The sequence below is a fragment of the Musca autumnalis genome, unplaced genomic scaffold (assembly GCF_047663935.1).
Source record: "Musca autumnalis isolate F117 unplaced genomic scaffold, ASM4766393v1 scaffold_3, whole genome shotgun sequence".
Taxonomy (NCBI): Eukaryota; Metazoa; Arthropoda; class Insecta; order Diptera; family Muscidae; genus Musca; species Musca autumnalis.
Genome location: NW_027411866.1, coordinates 167,601,760 through 167,625,033, shown reverse-complemented (window position 1 = coordinate 167,625,033; position 23,274 = coordinate 167,601,760). Strand labels below are relative to the sequence as shown.

Here is a 23,274-nt window from a genome sequence, read left to right as displayed (position 1 = left end):
GTCTGTCAGTCATGAAATTTTTTGTTTTAGGCTAAACCTCTGCTAATCATCATCACCTAAAGCAAATGTTAAAACATTGTGTGTGTTAACGTAACAAACGACTGATTCGTTGTTGTTACATTAAGTTATACTAAGTTGTTCTCTAACGTGCTTGACATTTTAAGAAATATAATTTTTCGAAGTAAAACTGTGTAACAGTGATCTTGTAACTAAATTCACACCTAATTTTATTGCTCATTTACTTAATTAAATAAAAATTAAAATCCGTAACATTATATACTTGTAAACTATTTGACATGTATTCATAATTGTGGCCAATAATTGTGTTAATTGCGGTTTTTTGTGTTTTTGTTTTGATTCTTTTATTTCACCACCTGTGGTTTAACTACTGTTTTTGTTTTTAAAATATTTAATTTACCCTACAATAGTTTACACAAAAGAAGAAATGGTAAACAATAGTAGTTATGTGTTTTAACATGCTTATCTTATCACAACTCTTGTCTACTGCCATTTAAAACAAAATATTCCCCCGCTTCCCATTCGAACGAGTTGAGTTAATGTTTTGAAATTTAGTGTTGACACCAAACAGCTGTTGTAATGTCAACAACACATTCATTCAGTCATTCATATGTTAAAACCTTAATCGTAAAATAACATTTTAATGACCCATATTTTGTTCAAAACTGCGACCAACTTAAGTTATCACCTAATTGCCTTCAATTGTCTGAACATGGCCTACTACAACGCAATTTCTTTGTGGTTAGTTTTTTTCCGGAAGGTGTTGAGGAACTCTCTTTTGTTTAGAGTTGTTATCTTATCATGACCTCTGTCTGCTTCATGGCTGTGTCGTTGTTTGTATTGTTTAATTTGTTAATTGTATTCCCAAATGTAAACAACGTAATCTGTCATTTACTTTCTTTTATTGTTTTGGCACTCCAATGTTTTGATTTTTGTTAAATTTTTCAAGAGTTTGAATGAATGAATTGGCATTGCAAGGTCGTTTCGAGTTATTGACTAGCAATCCATTGAAAAGTAAACGTTTTTAAAGAAATCATTCACGTTGATTAGTTCAGTAATATGTATGATTGAATACATATGTAAATGACGAATGAGATTATATTCATATTTTCAAAATTTGTTGAATCATGTTTAACGTTTTATATGTCGATGACTATTTTTACATACTCCACCCCTTCGATACACATTGGAAATGTGCCACATAGGGTTATGTATTGGTATAGGCGCTTATAATTGTACAGTTCGATTTGAGTAATTTGAAAAGCCATATTTTTTAACCAATGGATAATTTGCGTTATCAGAAGGTAGACAATTTTTTGCCAGAAATCTGTTAATACAGGTTTAAGTTTTAATAAGGGGAAGCCTGTAGTGGAGTTCTGTAACTCATTTTTTGAGTTACCGACAAATATCGGTAATAAACGAAATTTTTCGGTAAGTTAACTACCAAAATAAAGCTGTTGCTAAATCCTACTGATAGCAACAGTGCTGAAAACTTTTATTGATACTTTTTATAATTTTGCGTTTTAATGTTACCGATTTTTAGTCGGTAACTTAAAACATGAGTTACAGAATTCCACTACTCGTGTAAAAATTATAATATTTTATGTTTTATTTTTCAAATTAATAGGATTAGAAAACATCTTTCCAAAAGACTGTGGTATTGAGGTCTTATCTGCTAATCTGTTGGGTTTCTTGTATTTGGTAAAGATTTCTTTAGATAAATCCACATCCAGAATTTTCATTTTTAATAGAGAATTGATTTAATTTAAAATTTAGTAGGGGATGTACCAGAAAAAAAAATCAGTATGAATAAAAATTTCCAACTTGATTTAGAAAAGTTATTTAAGTATTTGGGAGTTGTCGCCCACACCAAAAAAAACACACGGACTGACGGACGTGCATGGTCATAACATTTTTATATAGAAGACACATTTCATTGATTAACAGTAGGATTTCTCATAAAAAACCGGCCTCAACAAAAATTTAAATAGTTTTTTCTTGTAGGAAATTGTAGGCCTACCCATTAAAAAGTCTTCCAAAAGGACTTCACTTACAAGCCTAACATATTTTTTCGTGTTATACGAATAAGTTTCCTCCTAGAAGATCAGACTGTAATTTTAACAAAGACCAGTCTTACTTATTTGCTAACTACAGAACATTTGTCATATAAACTGAACTAAGAAAGGTTTTGTGCTTTACTTTTTCAATTTGTAATATCGTGTATTTCGATCTCGTCTTACACTTGTTTACTCCAATGAACCCTTGACCTTCCAGTTCTGAGTGTATCCTGATACATTTAACTATACTGATGTCGTTGTATAGCCGATATAGGCGAAATTATATATGGGAGATATATTCAAACCTGAATCGATTTTTGTCAACACTGGTAACACTGATCATGGGCCTAAGGAAATATCGCATATTAAATTTTTAGGCTATGCAATTAAAATTGAACGAGTTATATCAAAGTCGGTGAAAGATGTATATGGGGGCTTTATCTATTTCTATTTTAAAATGAAGGTGCAGAACGTCATTAAATAAAAGAAAAGGTATAGTTTCTCATTAATATCAAATTGACCATTCATTATAATATTGATATATCTCAGAAGGTCGCTTCGGAAGTGATGTCCAATCAACGGAAACCAAGAGCCAAGGTGGAAATAGGTGGCAATCAAAAGATCTACTCTACAAAATATTAAGAATTTATATTTTTTATAAAATTTAAATTTTTAATTCTTGATAACGGTACTTTGCCCATGTCCTATTGATGTCAATCTATTGCCCTAAAATTTTATAATTATAGTCCACCCATCAAAATTTTCGGAAATAGTTATTTTAATGGTAGTCCAATTTTCATATGATTATCGCTTTAGATTACCTGGGAAATATTTTTCATATTTAAGGAGCTATAACTTCATTATGGATACACGTATCGACAAAATTCTTTCAGATTCGCCGTATCTGATGTGTAAGAAAGAAACGTAAACATACATACATAAAAGTTAACATCACATTTTTCTATTTTTGTCCATTGCGGCAACACTTTGCGACGCACTGTGGTTCAGAAATCGATTTTCCTGACCAAAACCCCAATTTTTTGTCGTCACCGATTGTCAATTTCCATATGGGATTCGATAATTTCAAATTTCTTCAATTTTGGAAATACGTCGGTTTTGCAAATTTCTGGAGAAACAAGTAGCCATTGCTCGGAAATCACAACAGATATTTTGTTCATTTTTTTCTTTAAGAACCGTTTCAATGAATTACCGTAGGGTTTACACGAAGTGAGCTATTTAATTTTTTATCAGGTATTAAATTATAGTGAAATTCCAAATTTAGTGGACTAGAACTTTTAGGGAATAGCATGCAACAAAGTTCCGTTGTCTTAGAATGATGTCAGAGAGGTTAATGCAAAAATATACAAAACACGACCAAAGATTTGCCCATCGAAGAAATGGTTTTAGATCCCAAATATGTATGGACGAAATTCGTTTCAAACAGTTTGGAGTCGATTTAGCCCTGTCCGTTCATCTGTCTCTCTTACTGGCTGGTGCGCACGATAACTCTCGAACGGATCTACCGATTCGAACCAAATTTTGCACTTCGTAATTTTTTGCCCAAACTTGGTTTAATTTCAAATATGAGCTATATCGGTTCACTCCTTCGGGCAACTCCCCAACAAAAGTTCAAACTTTTTCGGAAAAATTGTGTGAACGATAACTCTCGAAGCGCGAAATCGAGTTGGTCCAAACTTTCCATATATTATTATTCCTTCCAAATATAGATCGGTTAAGACTATATCGGTCCACATCTTCGAGTAACTCCCACACAAAGTTCGGAAAAGTAAAATTTTAGGATCCTATCGAATCGTTTTGATTTTTTCAGCAGATTGTCCTTGCGATGGTACAGTTGCAATGGCAAGTCCATAACTCCAGAGATTATGACCGAAAGGGTCCAAGAAACCCTGAAAACCAAACAAGAAAACTAACTAAAACGGCAAATCCGCAAGATAACTCTCAAGGGGGTTTTTAGATTGGTCCAAACTTTGCACATCCTATTATTTCATCCAGTAATGTATCACGTTGGAATATGGACTATATCGGTCCCGTCCTTCGAGTACCTCCTACACAAAATTTGGGAAAAGTGCAGCTTGAGGGCCAGTCTCGGATCTATTTGAATTTTTTGAAGAAGGTTTTTTTCACGGTACCTATTGCAACGGTACAATTTTTCCGGAGTAAGTCCATACTTCCTGAGATAATTGTCCAAAATTTCCAAAAAATAATTCTCAAACTTTTTCAAAAATCGGAAGTTAGCTTACTACAATTGATTTGGTATAGCCTTACATTCCGATACCTACAAAATATACATATTTTTTATACGTTTGTGTTTGTTTCTTCTTTGGTCAGATGCTAAGGGTATATCACCGTTAGCGGAGCTGACTTATACTATCTTACTTGGTGTGTAATTGAATATGAATTATTTTGGGATTTATAAATTTGTTTGCATGCAAATTATTTGAATTTCTATTCTTTATTAGTTATTTCTATCGGTATAAAATATATGTATGTTTGATATCACAATATATAACCACAATGAACTATTTTTGATATGGCCTGAAAATCACAAAACTGCGTGCATTACCAAGCATATGTGAGGACGATAGATCTTCAATAAACCCACAATCAATGTGAATTTTACAATTTTGGCACATTGTTTAGAAATGTATAATTTATATAATTGTTCCACAAATATGCTAGTAGGGACAAGGGAGGTTTATCTAATACCAATGGATTCATGTTTTGTCATTGATATGTGACGTTTTTTTTTATCGCCGAATCCGAAAGGCATGTTCTAAGTTGCCACTTGTAGAGAAGTTTTTCATGGCTGAAATACTCAGGAAATATCGGCAGCATTAAAAAGGGGTATTATGCCACCGTTGAACATTTGATGTAGCCAGCCGTGGGAATCATACCAGGACATTCAGCGTGCAAAGTGGTTGCACATAGCTAATTCCTAGAAGTTGTTGTGTAGGGTATCACATGGTCGGCCCCGTCCGACTATAGCCTTTGCTTACTTGTTTAATATATGAGTTTTTATAAGAGCTACATAAATTTTATGAAAACCCAATGAGTATTTTTTAATTGCGAACCAAATTTTAAATATATTGAAAAAGTGTTTAAAAAAAGTTTCCATAGATACGTGCGCAAAGAAACACTCTGATCGAGAATTTCTTTGTGAGATCGGGCACCGTCAAAAGGTTGTTTATTGCTGTAGTATGCAATACCAACAAATTAGTTATGTGCTTTTTCGTCGAGAATCGACGAACGCATAGCAGTGGGAAAGATTTGGTTTTGTTCGCAAGTGAAGTTGCTAGAGTTTAGGTAGTGCCAAAGAAATTCTCGATCAGAGTGTTTCTTTGCGCACGTATCTATTTGAGCTAGCAATTGACACATGGGTATAAAAAGTTTCTTGTTGAAAAACAAGAAAAAAGGGAACTGATGAAGATCTGTGGCGAGATCTGAAACTATATTATTCCCTGCCTTACTCTTGGTAAACATCGCCAATTTTTTCCCACTAATAAATTAAAGTTGTTTTAATAAAATATTAAAACAACGACTATGGGATTAAGCCTGACTATTTTGAAAAACAAAATAGAAGTCGTCATCCCAAACAAGAAACGCCAACCCTCCTAAATAAATAAATAAATAAATAAATAAATAAATAAATAAATAAATAAATAAATAAATAAATAAATAAATAAATAAATAAATAAATAAATAAATAAATAAATAAATAAATAAATAAATAAATAAATAAATAAATAAATAAATAAATAAATAAATAAATAAATAAATAAATAAATAAATAAATAAATAAATAAATAAATAAATAAATAAATAAATAAATAAATAAATAAATAAATAAATAAATAAATAAATAAATAAATAAATAAATAAATAAATAAATAAATAAATAAATAAATAAATAAATAAATAAATAAATAAATAAATAAATAAATAAATAAATAAATAAATAAATAAATAAATAAATAAATAAATAAATAAATAAATAAATAAATAAATAAATAAATAAATAAATAAATAAATAAATAAATAAATAAATAAATAAATAAATAAATAAATAAATAAATAAATAAATAAATAAATAAATAAATAAATAAATAAATAAATAAATAAATAAATAAATAAATAAATAAATAAATAAATAAATAAATAAATAAATAAATAAATAAATAAATAAATAAATAAATAAATAAATAAATAAATAAATAAATAAATAAATAAATAAATAAATAAATAAATAAATAAATAAATAAATAAATAAATAAATAAATAAATAAATAAATAAATAAATAAATAAATAAATAAATAAATAAATAAATAAATAAATAAATAAATAAATAAATAAATAAATAAATAAATAAATAAATAAATAAATAAATAAATAAATAAATAAATAAATAAATAAATAAATAAATAAATAAATAAATAAATAAATAAATAAATAAATAAATAAATAAATAAATAAATAAATAAATAAATAAATAAATAAATAAATAAATAAATAAATAAATAAATAAATAAATAAATAAATAAATAAATAAATAAATAAATAAATAAATAAATAAATAAATAAATAAATAAATAAATAAATAAATAAATAAATAAATAAATAAATAAATAAATAAATAAATAAATAAATAAATAAATAAATAAATAAATAAATAAATAAATAAATAAATAAATAAATAAATAAATAAATAAATAAATAAATAAATAAATAAATAAATAAATAAATAAATAAATAAATAAATAAATAAATAAATAAATAAATAAATAAATAAAATAAAAATACTTATATTAAAAGCCAAATATGAACGGCGTTAAGTTCGGCCATGCGAACTTCTTATACCCTCCACCACGAGTTAAATTGAAGTAAATACCAAATTTCAGCAAGTTCGGTAAAACAATGTGGCTATCCTTCAAAATACCGAAATTCAGGAGGTACCGTTCTATGGGGGCTATATCAAAACGTCGATCTATACTTACAAATGTCTGGCGCAAAGCTATTTGAAGGCGTGGACCTATACCGATAAATTTCTGGGAGAAAGTTCTATATACCCAACGAAGACTAAGTAAAAAATTTCAGCCATAATGAGGCTAAAATCTTCACAATACCGAAAATCGGGTGGTACCGTTCTATGGGGGCTATATCAAAATTTGGACCGATATAGGTCATTGTTATATCGACTTAGAATATATACTTTATAGGGTCTCCGATGAATATTTCGATGCGTTACAAACGGAATGACAAATTTAATTATCCCCTCCATATTATGGGGGAGGGCATAAAAGAAATTGACCTTGAATTCCTCTGCAACCACTAATAATTTATAATTTACGGGAAAGCAGATTGTGTTACCTATCGAACAAAAAATTTTGAAAATATTTCTATACGTTCAAAAGTTACAGAATTTTGAACGATCGATTGCGTAGCGTTTCTACTATGGGTCTATATCATTATTTTTTTCTCATCTGTGTAAACTTTTCATCATTTACTAATATCGAATGCATTAGTATGGCAACGCTTTTGTAAATATGTAAAAAAGACTTTTGTTTCTTAGTTCAAAACAAACCGAAACTTTTTAAGTAAAAAAACGTTATTGCATCAAATAAGCTGCTGGTTATTTTACATAAGATTACATACCATCAATGTTTGTTACATAGTTTTTATTTTTTCCGATAAACTTTCTTATACCCTAGACAGACGGCAGAGTTAATTTGCATTAAAAATTTCCTAATTTGAATTAATTTTTCACCCTGACAGACGATAGTTTCTGCATTTATGAAACAGCTGTTTGTGTTGTTTGTTTGTACCCAGCAGACCATTTCATAAAGCTTTACAAAAGTTTGCCAAAATATGCGAAACAAATACACTTTCTACCATTGACCTTTTCATAACGATGAAGCAAAAATAAATTTAATTTATTCGCGATATTTTTGAGTTTTTTTAATATTATAAAAATATTGCAAAACTTTAAAAACATTAGAAGAAGATATAATTTCCGATAGAATTGGTATGGTGGGTAATGACATTTTTTGTGAAAATAAAAATTTTAAAAAGAGATTTGTTAGAAGGCCTGAAAAACGATTAACTGCTATTCCACTCGCGAAAGACCACTACTTATTTTGAAGAAACGCGATTTTTTTTCCTTTTTTTATTTTCTTAAACATGGAAATTTGACAAAAGACAATTGATTTTCAACAGCATTGCCATATTTAAATTGCTAAATTCAGTTTAAATTTCCTTTGATTTTGTGCATTAAGAATGTGGATAATGCACGAATTAATTTGAATTAAGGTAGTTAATGCAAATTATCACTGCCGTCTGTCTAGGGTATTATATTTTTGTATTTGATAAATAAATTTCAAATCAATTAAATTTTCCCATACAATTCAAACAATTTGTCATTTTAAACCTCCCACCTGATCATAATACATACAAGTTCATTAACCCTGCCTGTTAATATTTTTTTTTTGGTTCTACCCCACGTTGTTTTATGTTTAAGAACAAAACCACACATTTTTTTTAAAAGAACCCAAAATAAATTTATAAAGCTGACATTTATGTGTTTATGAAGCAGTCATAATGAATTAGGGCAAATCAGAACAACCAACAAATGACAAAACGCATTTGGAACACCAAATGATAAATAACAACAACAACAATTGCATTCTATTTATAAAAATAAATTTTAGAACAAAACACTAGCCATAAATATTATAGTTGTGTAGATAATAGGCTGTATCGTTATGAATACTTCTCCTTTGCGTTTTTATTATTATGGTTTTTGGGACAGGAGAAATTTATATTGCATCATCGCATTAATTTAAGCTAATTTCGTAGAAGACTTTGTATTGTTGAAGATTTTTCGATGATAGCAACTAAATTTTATGCAGTACACGGGTCTACATTTGCCTTCTTCAATCTCCGCACAGTGATTTTTTCATATCTTGTCATATTTTGGCACTATTTTTAATGAAATATAAAAAAGCGTGTAATGAGCAGAAAATTGTGTTACACTCATTTTTTTAAAGACGCAAATATCCTCGTGATTTTGAGTATATGTATACACTTCTTTGTAATAAATAAAATTTCTATCATTGTTTCTGCCAACCAGCTGCATGTAAAAAAGGAAAACATTTTGTTTTTCTTATTTCTACCATGCCGTGGCAATAAACATTTTTCATATGAAGAAAATTCAACGTGTAAATATTAAAATGTCGTTGATCTCTTTCTTTGTGTTTTGGCCTCAGAAGGCCAAAATAGTAAAACGCATTTTCTTTTCAAGTCTACTTTCTCTCCTCCCTTTTTTCCGATCATAATTCTTGATTTTATTGTTTATAGAAACTGAGAGTAAATTTTGTTGAAAATAAATAACAATATGAGTTCAATATTTTTTGTGTGGGAAAAGCTGTGCGTTCGTTGGTCGTAGTCTCGTTAAACGTAAATGTATGTACGTATATACGCTAATACGCTAATACGTATTTACTTATTAATTTTTTTACCCTCCACCATAGTATGGAGGGTACATTAAGTTTGTTTTTCGGTTTGTAACACATCGAACTAATCATTTGCGACCATATGGGTATTTCAAAGTGAGGTTTTTGATTACCTTTATTTTTGCTGTGGTGATGCTGCTCATCATCAAAACACATCAGTATATTTTCAGATTTTTTTTGACTAACGGTTCCAGAGATATCGCGCCTTGAAAGAGTGGAATTCTGTAAACACTTTATGCAAAGAAATACTGATAACCTTTATAATAATGGCCCAATTTGAGAAAAATATTTTTCGGTATGTTTTGTTTCAACAGCTTTTTAGTAAAAAAAAAGAATTGCACAGTGATATTGTGTGCAATTTTCGCGATTTAATATTTAAAATAAATTTAAAACAATGATTGTACTCTTCGATTTTCTTGAAATTTTGTTGTATTAAACTACGACCAATTACAAAAATTTTAATTTCTATTTGGTAGTGGGATTCGAATAATTGCTATTTTTTCTTATTTTTTTTAATTTGTCAATACAATGTTTCCTTTATACCAGTGTGAAACATTTGTTATTTAACCAAAAAAAAGTACAAAATTACATTTTTTAACAGTTGTTTTGTTGTTTTATTTAGGAATTTATCTTAAACATCTTAAAAACTGCCTCATTGGACCAATATTAAAGAAGTTATGAGTATGTCTTCGCATATAGTTTTTACAGAATTTGACTTGTTCCAGCCGCGATCTCTCTGGAACCGTTAGTCAAAAAACTGAAAATGTACTGAAATGTTTTGCTGATGAGAAGCATCGCCACAACAAAAAAATAAAGGAAACCGAAAACCTCATTTTGACAAACTGTCCGAATTAACTCAGAAATCCCCATATATTCTTGAACAGGACAAAATTCAAATACATAGGCAGGTCAAGTTCGAAGATGGGATATGTAGGTTCACGTTGTGGTTTAGCCTCAATATAACGAATCGTTAAGTTAAGTATTTTAGCTAAAATCCTCAAAAGACCGACAATTGCGATATAAGGGCTATACCAAAAATGGACCTATACAGGCGATTTTTGGAGAAGAGGTTATGGGACCACTAAGAACTTCAAATGTAAAATTACTGCTATTTCGGTAAAAAATTAGCTAAAATCCCCAAAATACCTTAAATCGGGAGGTACCGTTATATGAGAGCTATACCCAAATGTGGACCTATCTCGGCAATTTGTAGTGGAGAATTTTTTTTCTAATTAGGAACCTCAAATGTCGAATTTCAGCTAATTTGGTCAAAAAATTTAGCTAAATGCTTCAAAATTCTTTAAATCGGGTGGTATCGTTATTAGGCCGGGGCGATTTGTGTGGAAGGAAAAAAGTGTTATCGGGCGCCTGGAGTTTCTGATTCTTGGGATTGTACTGAGCAAAAAAGTCAACTAGACCATATGTCTACGGTGAAAATCGAGCCCCCGGATTTTGACTTGAAGTTTTTTTTCAAGGATTTTTGGATATTTTGGCATATAACACCCAAACCACTGAGATTTTCGATCCAACACAAAGGCAACAATTGTAGCCAAGACAATAATAAAGAACTCTCTAGTACATCACAAAAGCATTGGAACGCTCCTTCAGGTAGTTATGGCCTCGAGAAGGTGCACATTTTTCGGAAAATATCGATAAATGACACTGTGCTACAAAATGGGACTCAAATTCAGTGGGTGGAAAATCCTTTTCGGAGATGAAAGCCCTTGGTGAGTGTACTAAGAACCCAAAAGGAAATTTTCACCATAGGTCAAGTTTCCGAGATATCGCGTGATTAATGGTTTAATTTTGGCCCCTTAATTTGTGATCAAATAGCTTTATATCTCTCTACAGCGTTATTGTAGCTTCATTTTGACATTACATGTCTTCACTCAAATCGAATGGTGAATCTTTTTGTAGAATATTTCATCCCTCTAACTCAATTCCTTTCATGTCCTTTTCGTCCTTTATTTTTTGAACCGTAGTAAAAGTACCAAAAGGCGAGATTTTACAGCATCCAAATATTCTACAAAAATGTTGTTCAGAAGATTTTAGGTACGGTTCTCATTGATGACCAATCGATATTTCCCCGTTTTCATGGTCCTTTTTGACATTTGCCCGTATTTTGTTGAGAAAACCGTGTTTTGTTTTTATGTATATTCGTTATTGGTCTGTGGTGCATCTGAAATACTTACCATAAATAGCTCTTGTAATGACGAACACGTTAATAACAAATTTTATTGAAGGATAGATCCGGTTATCTAAACTTTTGAACCGGATATTCTGATATCAAAACCGATTTTGGAACCGGTTTTAAGGAACCGATTAACCGAATATGTGTATCATTAGAAAGCTCTTGTAATGACGAACACGTTAATAACAAATTTTATTGGAGGACAGATCCGGTTATCTAAATTTTTGAACCGGATATTCTGATATTAAAACCGATTTTGGAACCGGTTTTAAGTAGCCGATTAACCGAATATGTGTATCATTAGAAAGCTAATAAAATGGTCAATCAACGTAGCGTAATGGTTGAGTGTGTGGTATTTCGCTAGAATTCATTTTTCAATACAAAACTCCTTAGGCCATGTTAGCTCGATTAATCCAATTAATTAATTATAATGTTTTTTGTTTTGTTCAATATTTATTTTGAAAAGCTTCGTAACCGACAAAGTTATAATCAGCTACTTGCTGTCATTTGATTGACCATTTTATTAGCTTTCTAATGATACACATATTCGGTTAATCGGTTACTTAAAACCGGTTCCAAAATCGGTTTTAATATCAGAATATCCGGTTCAAAAATTTAGATAACCGGATCTGTCCTCCAATAAAATTTGTTATTAATGTGTTCGTCATTACAAGAGCTATTTATGGTAAGTATTTCAGAAGCACCACAGACCAATAATGAATATACATAAAAAACAAAACGTAGTTTTCTGAACAAAAACCGGTAAAATGTCAAAAAGAACCATGAAAACGGGGAAATATCGATTGGTCATCAATGAGAACCGTACCTAAAATCTTCTGAACAACATTTTTGTAGAATATTTGGATGCTGTAAAATCTCGCATTTTGGTACTTTTACTACGGTTCAAAAAATAAAGGACGAAAAGGACATGAAAGGAATTGAGTTAGAGGGATGAAATATTCTACAAAAAGATTCACCATTCGATTTGACTGAAGACATGTAATGTCAAAATGAAGCTACAATAACGCTGTAGAGAGATATAAAGCTATTTGATCACAAATTAAGGGGCCAAAATTAAACCATTAATCACGCAATATCTCGGAAACTTGACCTATGGTGAAAATTTCCTTTTGGGTTCTCAGTACACTCACCAAGGGCTTTCATCTCCAAAAGAAATTTTCTACCCACTGACTTTGAGTTCCATTTTGTAGCACAGTGTCGTTTATCGATATTTTCCGAAAAATGTGCACCTTCTCGAGGCCATAACTACCTGAAGGAGCGTTCCAATGCTTTTGTGATGTACTAGAGAGTTCTTTATTATTGTCTTGGCTACAATTGTTGCCTTTGTGTTGGATCGAAAATCTCAGTGGTTTGGGTGTTATATGCCAAAATATCCAAAAATCCTTGAAAAAAAAACTTCAAGTCAAAATCCGGGGGCTCGATTTTCACCGTAGACATATGGTCTAGTTGACTTTTTTGCTCAGTACAATCCCAAGAATCAGAAACTCCAGGCGCCCGATAACACTTTTTTCCTTCCACACAAATCGCCCCGGCCTAATAACGATACCACCCGATTTAAAGAATTTTGAAGCATTTAGCTAAATTTTTTGACCAAATTAGCTGAAATTCGACATTTGAGGTTCCTAATTAGAAAAAAAATTCTCCACTACAAATTGCCGAGATAGGTCCACATTTGGGTATAGCTCTCATATAACGGTAGCTCCCGATTTAAGGTATTTTGGGGATTTTAGCTAATTTTTTACCGAAATAGCAGTAATTTTACATTTGAAGTTCTTAGTGGTCCCATAACCTCTTCTCCAAAAATCGCCTGTATAGGTCCATTTTTGGTATAGCCCTTATATCGCAATTGTCGGTCTTTTGAGGATTTTAGCTAAAATACTTAACTTAACCGGAATAGCTGTAATTCGACATTTGAAGTTCTCAGAAATCCCGAAACTCCAAAAATCGACAACATAGGTCCATGTTTTGGTATATTCCCCATATAAAAGATTGAATAAAACTTTAGGTACATTCTTATACCCTCATCATTTATGCTAAGACGGTATATACACTTTCATACGGGCAAAATGTGCCTCATCGAAATAATGGTTTTAGACTCCAAGTATGTTTGGACGAAATCCGTTTCAGACAATTTGGAGTTGATTTAGCAATGTCCGTTTGCCTGTCTGTCTGTCTGGCTGGAGCGCACGATAACTCTCAAACGGATCAACCGATTTTGACCAAACTTAGTATAAGTTTGAAGATGGATTATATGGTTCAACTCCTTCCGGTACCTCCCCCACAAAAGTTCAAAAATGTTCCCAAAATTTGTGCGCACGATAACTCTGGAAGGGAGTAACCGATTTCGTCCACACTTTGCACATCGAGAAATTTTCACCAGACTTTGATATGGTTCCAATATGGTACTTAATCGGTCTACTCCTTCGGGTATCTCTCACACATAAATTCGGAAAATGAGTTTTGTTGCAGCAACTTGTATTTGCTACTCCCCATACGACGGTACAAATTTTATCAGGGGCAAGTCCACACTTCCGGAGGAAATAGCCTGAAATTTGGAAAAAAAGTATGACCCGTGTGTAGTTTTTGGAGCGCAAGATAACTCTCGAACGGATCTGACGATTCGGTCCAAAGTTTGGCCTTCGTATTAATTTGCCTAAACTTAGTTTAAGTTCGAAGAAAAACCATATCGGTCCACTCCTTCAGGTACCTCCTCCACAAAAGCTCAACATTTTTCGGTTAAATGGTGCGCACGACAACTCTCAAAGCCAGTAACCGATTTGGTCCATACTATTCATATCGGAATACATCTACTGGACATAGATCGGGTTCGAATATAGACTATAAAGGTTCACTATTTCCAGTACCTCCCACACAATAGCTTTGTTCCCGTACTTTTTAATAGTAAAATTCGCAAAAGAGAGAAATAGAGAAAAATTGTTCTCCCACAAAAGTTTTTTCAAAAAGTTCGGGAAAACAAAAATGGAAAAAAATGTCAAAAAAGCTGGAACAAATGTCAAAGTCGGCGTACCAGCCAATCAGACGCCGGCATCCATGTTATTATTTTTTACACGCTCAAATTTGTCGAGTAAAAAGTTTTTAAAGAGAGCGTGTTTGTTTAAAGGGAAGTGAACATTTTACAACTTTTTTGTGTTCGGGAACGGGTTTTCGGGTAAAATGTGTAAAAGTCGTAAAAATTATAAAATCTTTTTAGTTCTGGAACAAAGCTATTATTTGGGGAAAATGCAGTTTAAGGCCTGCTCTTGGATCGTTTTGTTTGTTTTTGTAGCATCTTGTATTTGCTGCCATACTTTCTGAAAAAATGGTCCGAAAGCTGTAAAAAACCCTTGTACTGCTGAAGCGCACGATAGCTCTCGAACGGATTAATTTAGGCATTTTTGTTAAGAATATTTTATGGTGAAGGGTATTAAGAATTCGGCTGACCGAGCCTTATGTTTTTACTTGTTTCTATTTAAGAGAGGGACTGAAATGTGAAAATTAATCAATTCAGTGTTTAGCCTTCGTTAGGGGCAGGGTTTCGGAGTCGTGGTATTTTTAGCTCGACTCCGACTCCGACTCCAGACGAGTTTTTTTCACGACTCCGACTCGTAGACCCCGACTCCGCAACCCTGGTTAGGGGTATTACACTTTCTACCAGAAATTTGTCGGTATATGCCCATGTCTTCATTTAGCCCCCATAGGACGGTCCCTCCAGATTTTCGGTATTTTAAAGCTTTCATTATCGATGAGGGTATAAAATATTCCAGAAAGGATTATCAGTATAAAAAAAATTATCAGATGTAAAAGTTCCGGTCGAACGTAACGCCGTTTTTACTTGTACTCAATCATAATTTATTATTTCATTTGAAATTGAAAACTTTTCCCTAAATATTTGAGAATTTAAATTTAATACGATTTTTGGTAAAAATAAATTCACTACAATGTTAATGCTATCAAATGTTCGTGTCCGATTGAACTTAGAGAATGCAGTACGAAGTTCCACCCGAGGACACTGACGTTTTATAAAAATTGTCCACTAGAGTATGTTTAGATTCTTCGGTAGATATTTCGGATCCAAGCGCAAGAAATTGTGCAGAGATGCAAAAAAGAAGGGTTTTTTAAAAAAAAAAATCGACAACTTTAAATGTCCTTAAAAAATTGAACGGACTTCCAGCAAAATTTCTTTTAAGAATCTCTACACAGTTTCTTGCACATGTATACGAAAATTTACCGAATAATCTGAACATACTCTAATGGTAAGTTGATTTCCGAAAAACGTTTATTCAATTCAAATATTGAAAAAAGGTCATACACAAAGCACTTTGAAAATTTTTAATTTTTTAATAATATCTTTGAAAGAGCGTTTACGACAATTATATAATTCTCAGAATTAAAGAAAATTAGTGAGAAACAAATTTTATGTCAGTTTGGTTATTTCATGTGGCTCTAAAGTGTATTTTCAATAATAAATTTTCTTACAGTGACTTCAACAAATTGCCCATAATTCTGATAAATTCAAATTTTAAAATCATTTTGTACGTGAGGTTTTTTCACTGAATCACCTTATAATTAAGATTTCATGTAGAAACTCATCACGCTATAATACGGGGATATGAGGTTGTAACAAAGTCATAACCCTAGTGAGCATAACATTGCACCACGGTGGCAATCTGTTTCTGGCATTACTGTTTCTAAAAACTTCCTACCTAAAAATATCCCCTCTTGGTTACTATATTCATTACTTAGTAATGAGTATAACAAGTGATTTTGCCATATAAAACTTTAAAGAAATAACCTATAATTTTTAAACTGCTGGTAATGCAGAAAGTAGCTTGTTTACATTATTTTATAAAGGGTATTCGACTCATGTGACTCCCACATTTTTATACCCTCAGCATTTATGCAAACGAGGGTATATACACTTTCATGCGGGCAAAATGTGTCTCATCGAAATAATGGTTTTAGACCCCAAGTATGTTTGGACGAAATGTGTTTCAGAAAATTTGGAGTCGATTTAGCCATGTCAGTCTGTCTGTCTGGCTGGTGCGCACGATAACTCTCGAACGGATGAACCGATTTGGTCCAAAATGTGGCTTTCACAATATTTTGTCCAAACTTAGTTTAAGTTCGAAGATGGATTATATCGGTCCACTCCTTCCGGTACCTCCCCCACAAAAGTTCGGAAATGTTCGGAAAATTTGTGCGCACGATAACTCTTGAAGGAAGTAACCGATTTGGTCCATGCTTTGCACATCGTGAAATTTCTACCAGACTTAGATGAGGTTCCAATATGGACTCAATCGGTCGATTCCTTAGTTTAAGTTCGAAGATAAACCATATCGGTCCACTCCTTCAGGTAACTCCCCCACAAAAGTTCAAAAATGTTCGAAAAAATTGTGCACACGATAACTCTTGATGGGAGTGACCGATTTGGTCCATACTTTACACATCCTAAAATATCTACCAGATATAGATCGGGTTCTATACTTCTATACTTCTTGAGAAAACAGCCTGAAAGTTGTAAAAAACCTCTATGGCACCATATGTAGTGGCTGGAGGGCTGGAACCGAATATATTACCGAATATAGCTATATTATGTTTTTTCGCAGGCTAGTGTGATAAAAAGCCCTATCTATCGATATCCCCCGCAAATTTTTGAGCTTTAATCCTATCCATACTTTTTTTTGGAAAAAAGTATTTCTATCCACAGAGGCTGAGGATATATCTCTGTCGGCAAAGCCAACTGATAATTTTTACTTGTTTTTTTTTTTTTTTAAGTTAACATTTCATACATTTAGAACTAGCTAATTTGGAATACGTATGAATGCAATTTTTTTGCAAAATGTCTTAGTAAACATTGCCGCTAATTTGACCCACTCTAATAACTTTCCAATTGATAATGATTCTATTGCCTTCTTTTAATTCTATACACAATTTTATTAACAACACAAAAGGAAATCTCGCCTATTTAATTACTACGTTCTTAATAATAATTTTTACCAAACAGAGAGAAAATTTGCAAAATACAAAAAACAATATTTGGCAACAATCCAAAATGTTTCTACAAAAGGAAAATAAATATATTACGTTGTGGAAAGCTAAAGAAAATATACGCATTTTCTTTTTTGTTTTCTTGCATTTCTAGAAATCCCCGTGATGCGCTCAATGTTATTGTTAGCTAGACAAAGGCCGCTATCGACGTGGCAGACTGTATGTCTGACGTCAAGTTTATGACAATTTTCACAAGTGATTAATGTTTTATCATTCATTGGCGTTCTTGTTTTTCCTTAATGATGATGGTGATGATGATTTCTTTGTGTGTGGTATGATGGCAATGGTACCGCTCTGACATCACCCCCAACAATGAGATGAGAAATGCTTCCGAGTAACGTGTTTTCTTTGTGGGATTTTTCCTATAATTTTGTTTGATGTTACTTATTTCTTTAGTAGTAAATCATATAATTTGCTAAAAGCGTGCCATGCTGTCACTTATTTGACAGTCATCCAAAAATTTGTTTTTTTTTTTTTTGTTTTTATCATGGTATAAGTAAAGAGGTAGATTTAAATGAAAAAAATCTATAGAACCCTTGTTTTCTTGAATTCCTAAAACTTCAAAATGAAAGCAACAAGTGGGTTTGTTTACAATCCATTTTTTGAGCATTTTATAAAAAACGCGAAAAATGAATGAAGAGTTAAGTTTTCTCCACATAATCGAGTTGTGAATATGATAAACTGATTGTTTCAATGCAAATCTCACCAATTTCTTCTATACAAATGGTCTAAAAACAAATTTAAAAAGCATTGAATTCGATTGTTTTTTAAATTGTTTGGCATATTATTCAAACACCACACACACATACACAGTTTGTTTATATTGTTTTGAAGTTTTAGGCATACTCGAATGAAAAAATTTAAATTGACATAAAGCTTTGGCTAACCTTTCTTATTAAACCATGGTTTTTATATTTTAGCATTTGTTTTTGAACAATAATTAAGTAGGTACTATGTTTTATCAGATGGCTGCTTAGCACAAAATGACCCTGTTAAAAGAAAAACAAAAATTGTTGCTGTTGTTACAAACAAAAAAAAATGCAACCAGTAATTAGTTAATGTTTAAACAGTTTTAGCCATAACAGCGGCCAGACACAATATTGTACTTCCTACTTTCAGTTGTTTTAACTTGCTCTGGATATGTTTCTTTATTTAAGTTTCGGGTTTTCAGTTGTTGTTCTCTGCACATGGGTTCAAGCATTAATTTTTCCATTGCATTGTGGCATTTTGCGTTCTTTTGTTAATGAAAGAAATGCTTTTGGCAATATTCCAAAAGCAATGTGTATGATTGTACATATACTCGTATGTATGTACATGCATCTGTATATTGATATATTTTAAGTGTAACGACCTGATTTTTATATGCCAAACCATTTCTCACATGACTAACATGCCATGCCTATAAATTGAACAAAGCATCTTTTTAAAAGACTAGCACAATTGCTTGGGTGTAAAAGCTAAGAAATTATTATAACAAAAAATTAAAGAGCACAAATGGGAGAATATGAGAGAAATCAAAGAGCTTTATACACTTAAAGAAATTATGATTTATTAACTAGAAATGTAAATGTACTCGAACTTATGTGATCTGTATAATGAATGACACGAACGATAGAAATCTAACCCACATTATTATAAGTCTTCTGTTGTTATAGTTTGGATTTAGCGAACAGATTTATAGCTTTCCGTTTAAGATAAATTTAAAAGTGATGATTGAATTTCAAGGAGGAGCTTCTTGGCAATAACTTTCAATGTAAAAATTATATTTTTAATCCCTCTAAATTGGTTTATTTTGAGTTTTCAAATCAATGAGATAGTAAAAGAATAATGGTCCTAAATGAGCGTAGAATTGAACGATGGAGATGAACTATACGAATGAAAGGAACTACATAAATGCACTACCTGAACTAAATTAACGCATGAGCTGGATATAGTTCCAAAAGTTCCTTGAAACTAAACAACTCTATAAAGAAATCAAGTCAGCAAAGGCTATAGTTGGGACTGGCCATATGCTTTTCACGGATAAACATTTATTTCAGGGAGATAAAACTCAGGCTGAGATATCCGACTTGGAAATGAAATACCACAAATTGGATATTGTGAAAACTGAGCGTCTTTTCTATATCTCTAGTATTTGAACACTATTGTTAAGGAAATTGAGACCAATTGTAAGAACAGAATGTCTTCTTTAATATGAATATTATTCGACCATCACCAACATCGATAGGTTCCTCCTGTCTGAAACCCCCATCAACCCCCAAAATTTCGTGTCGACCAGATAGATCCTCAGCCTATGTGAATTGAAACTTTCATCTACGCGCCCACTAGTCATTTCAGTGGGTCATCGTATAACTTTTGGACCAGGTGCCCTATGGGTTTCTTGCACCTTTCGGAGTATTTTCTCAATAAGTATGGACTTGCCCATGAAAAAACTTTGACCGTCGTAATTGAGGCAGCGAATGCAAGTTGCTTTAACAAAAATCAGAGTGATTCGAAAGCAGGTCCTAAACTGATCTTAGTCGAGATTTTGTGTGGAAGGTACCCGATGGAGTGGACAAATGTAGTCCATATTCGAACCTGATATATGTAAGGTAGATATATTAGGATGTGTAAAGTATGGACCAAATAGGTCGCTCCCATCAAGTGTTATCCTGCGCACAATTTTTCCGAGTATTTTTTAACTTTTGTGGGGGAGGTACCTGAAGAAATCGACCGATAAGGCTTATTTTCGAACTTAAACTATGTTTGGACCAAATATTACGAAGGCCCAATTTTAGACCAAATCGGCAGATTCGTTCGAGAGTTATCTTGCGCTCCAACCACTGCACACGGTGTCATAGAGGTTTTTTTGCATATTTCAGGCTATTTGCTCAGGAAGTATGAACTTGCCCCTAATGAAACTTGTTCCGTCTTATGGCGGATACAACAAAAATCAAAGCATTTCGTGAACTGATCCTAAACTGAACTCTTCCGAAATTTTATGTGGGAGGGACCCGAAGGAAGGGACACGTTTGTTTGTGCGTCGTTACTTACGTTTTTGAACTAGGACAGTGAACTAGATCGTTCAATTGCCCAACTCGATTGACCACCAACGCCAACCTACTTTGCATCTATGTAAAGGAAATCTTTTCTTCTTCCAATGATAGGCCGTTGGAATACCCCTACTAGAAGCCGAGATATTCGCAAAAGAATAAAACTTTGAATTTTCTCCATATACGTTTTTGCCCATTCCGACCACCAAATATTATCCGAGCATCACCGAAATCAATAAGCTGCTTCCTCTGTAGAACCGCCATCAAACCCCAAATTTTCGTGAATATCCGATCAAAATTCCGACCAGTAGCAAGATTACAAAAAAATGGTAAAATGGGATGCAATATCGACTTTCCCAATATCTCCGTTGTTTGACCACCTACGCCAACCTACCTTACAGTATTGTTTTTGTCAATACTCATAATATTATACGTAACATTTACACCAAAGTTATGTGGAAAGTGTATATGAGAATTATATACAATCAAATCAAAAATTTCAGTAAGAGGTTTTCTGGGCTGGTAATAGTTTTTGTAAAAGTTCCAGATTATGATATTTTCTACCATCTACCACCATAATATGGAGGGTATATTTAAATTTGTCATTCCGTTTGTAACACATCGAAATATTCATCGGAGACCCTATAAAGTATGTACTCGTATGTTCTTGGTTAGGGTAAAATTCTAAGTCGAAATAACCATGTCCGTCTGTACATCCGTCCGTCTGATGTTTAAATCACGATACAGCTCGCAATTTTTAATTTTTAAGATTGAAGTTTATATTACTCCTAGGATGTTTGGTATTGCAAATGGGTTATACCGGTCCACGTTTTGACATAGCCCTCATAGACGAAACCTCCCGATTGTCGGTATCTTGAAGGTTTTAGCATGATTATCACACCGAAATGCCTGAAATTTGTACTTTGTCTTCGTCGGGGGCACAAAACTTTCCCCCAGAAATTTGTTGGTATCGGTCCACGTCTTCGTATAGCCCCCATAGAACGGTACCTCCCGATTTTCGGTATTTTGAGGGTTGTGCCCACAATAATCCACCGGAATGGCCGAAATTTGGCATTTAGTCTTCATTTGGGGTACTAAACGTTCCATATAAAATGTGTTGGTATAGGTCCACGTTTTGATATAGCCCCCGATTTTCGGTATTTTGAAGGTTTGAGCCTCATTATCACACCGAAATAGCTGAAATTTGGTACTTAGTCTTCGTTGGGTGTATAAAACATTCTCCCTGAAATTTCTCGATAAAGGTCCACGCCTTTATATAGCCCCCAAAAAGCGGTACCTCCCGATTTTCGGTATTTTAAAGATTGTGGCCTCAATGATCCAACGAAATAGTTGAAATTTGGCATTTGGTCTTCATTTGGGATATTTAACTTTCCATAGGAAATGTGTGGGTATAGGTCCACGCCTTCATATAGCCCCCATAGAACGGTACCTCCCGGTTTTCGGTATTTTGTAGGTTGTCTTTGTTGTAGGTATATGCCTTTCCGACTGAAATTCGTCGGTATAGGTCCACGTTTCGGTCTTGCCCCCGTAGAACAATACCTCCTGATTTTCGTAATTGTGAAGGTTGTGACGTCAAGATCCCACCGAAAAACTGAAATTCGTTATTAAGTCTTCCATGGGGTTATAAAATATTCCAAAAGGGATTTATCAGTATAGGTCCGCGGGCTCCTATATCTCCCTCTTGATTTTGAAGGTGTTACCGAAATATCGGAAAATTCCTTGAGTCTAAAAACTTTCCCCCAGAGTTTTTAGGTATAGATCGACGATAGTGGAGTTTATAACAAGTTCGGCCTGACCGAACTTAACGCCGTTTTTACTTGTTTTTTACAATATTGCGGAATTTCGCAAGTTGTTTTTTATGTTTGGAGCAAAAGATTGTAAAATAAATTTTTGGAACAAAAATAGATATTGTTGCTCCAACAAAAGCGAAAAATATTTTTTCTCTGCGTTAATGTGGTTGGAGGTTGCAACTCCCAGGGATATTTTTGTTCACACATTTGGGGCATTTTCAACTGCGGTTATGCTGTACTCTACCTTTGAGCTCTTGTAAGCGTTTAATGCTATTTTTTGGATGGATACCTAATTTTATCGCCGTCAAACATTTGAGAAAAAATCATCGTGTTGTTCACTACTTCGTTGCGATTCTTTGCAGTTAGAAATTTTGTGACTATTCTGCCAAGAAATTTCAATTTTTAACCTGCCTTATAGAGTTACCCTCAACAATCAGGATAATGTCGCTTTTCAAGTGGATGTCAAACTGAACTCACCCGCATGAATACCCTGCCATTATGACGGCAGTTTATGCTGCTGAATCATACGGCATATCAATACTATTCTTTAAATGTGATCCAAAGAATTT

At 32.6% G+C, this 23,274-nt stretch overlaps 1 protein-coding gene across 1 annotated transcript in view; it reads left to right on the top strand.

Moving 5' to 3' along the window:
• The window catches only part of LOC141398077 (leucine-rich repeat-containing protein 20-like), a 40,637-nt gene that overhangs the window by 7,492 nt on the left and 9,871 nt on the right, over nt 1-23,274 (top strand). The gene's annotated exons all lie outside the window — the stretch shown is intronic.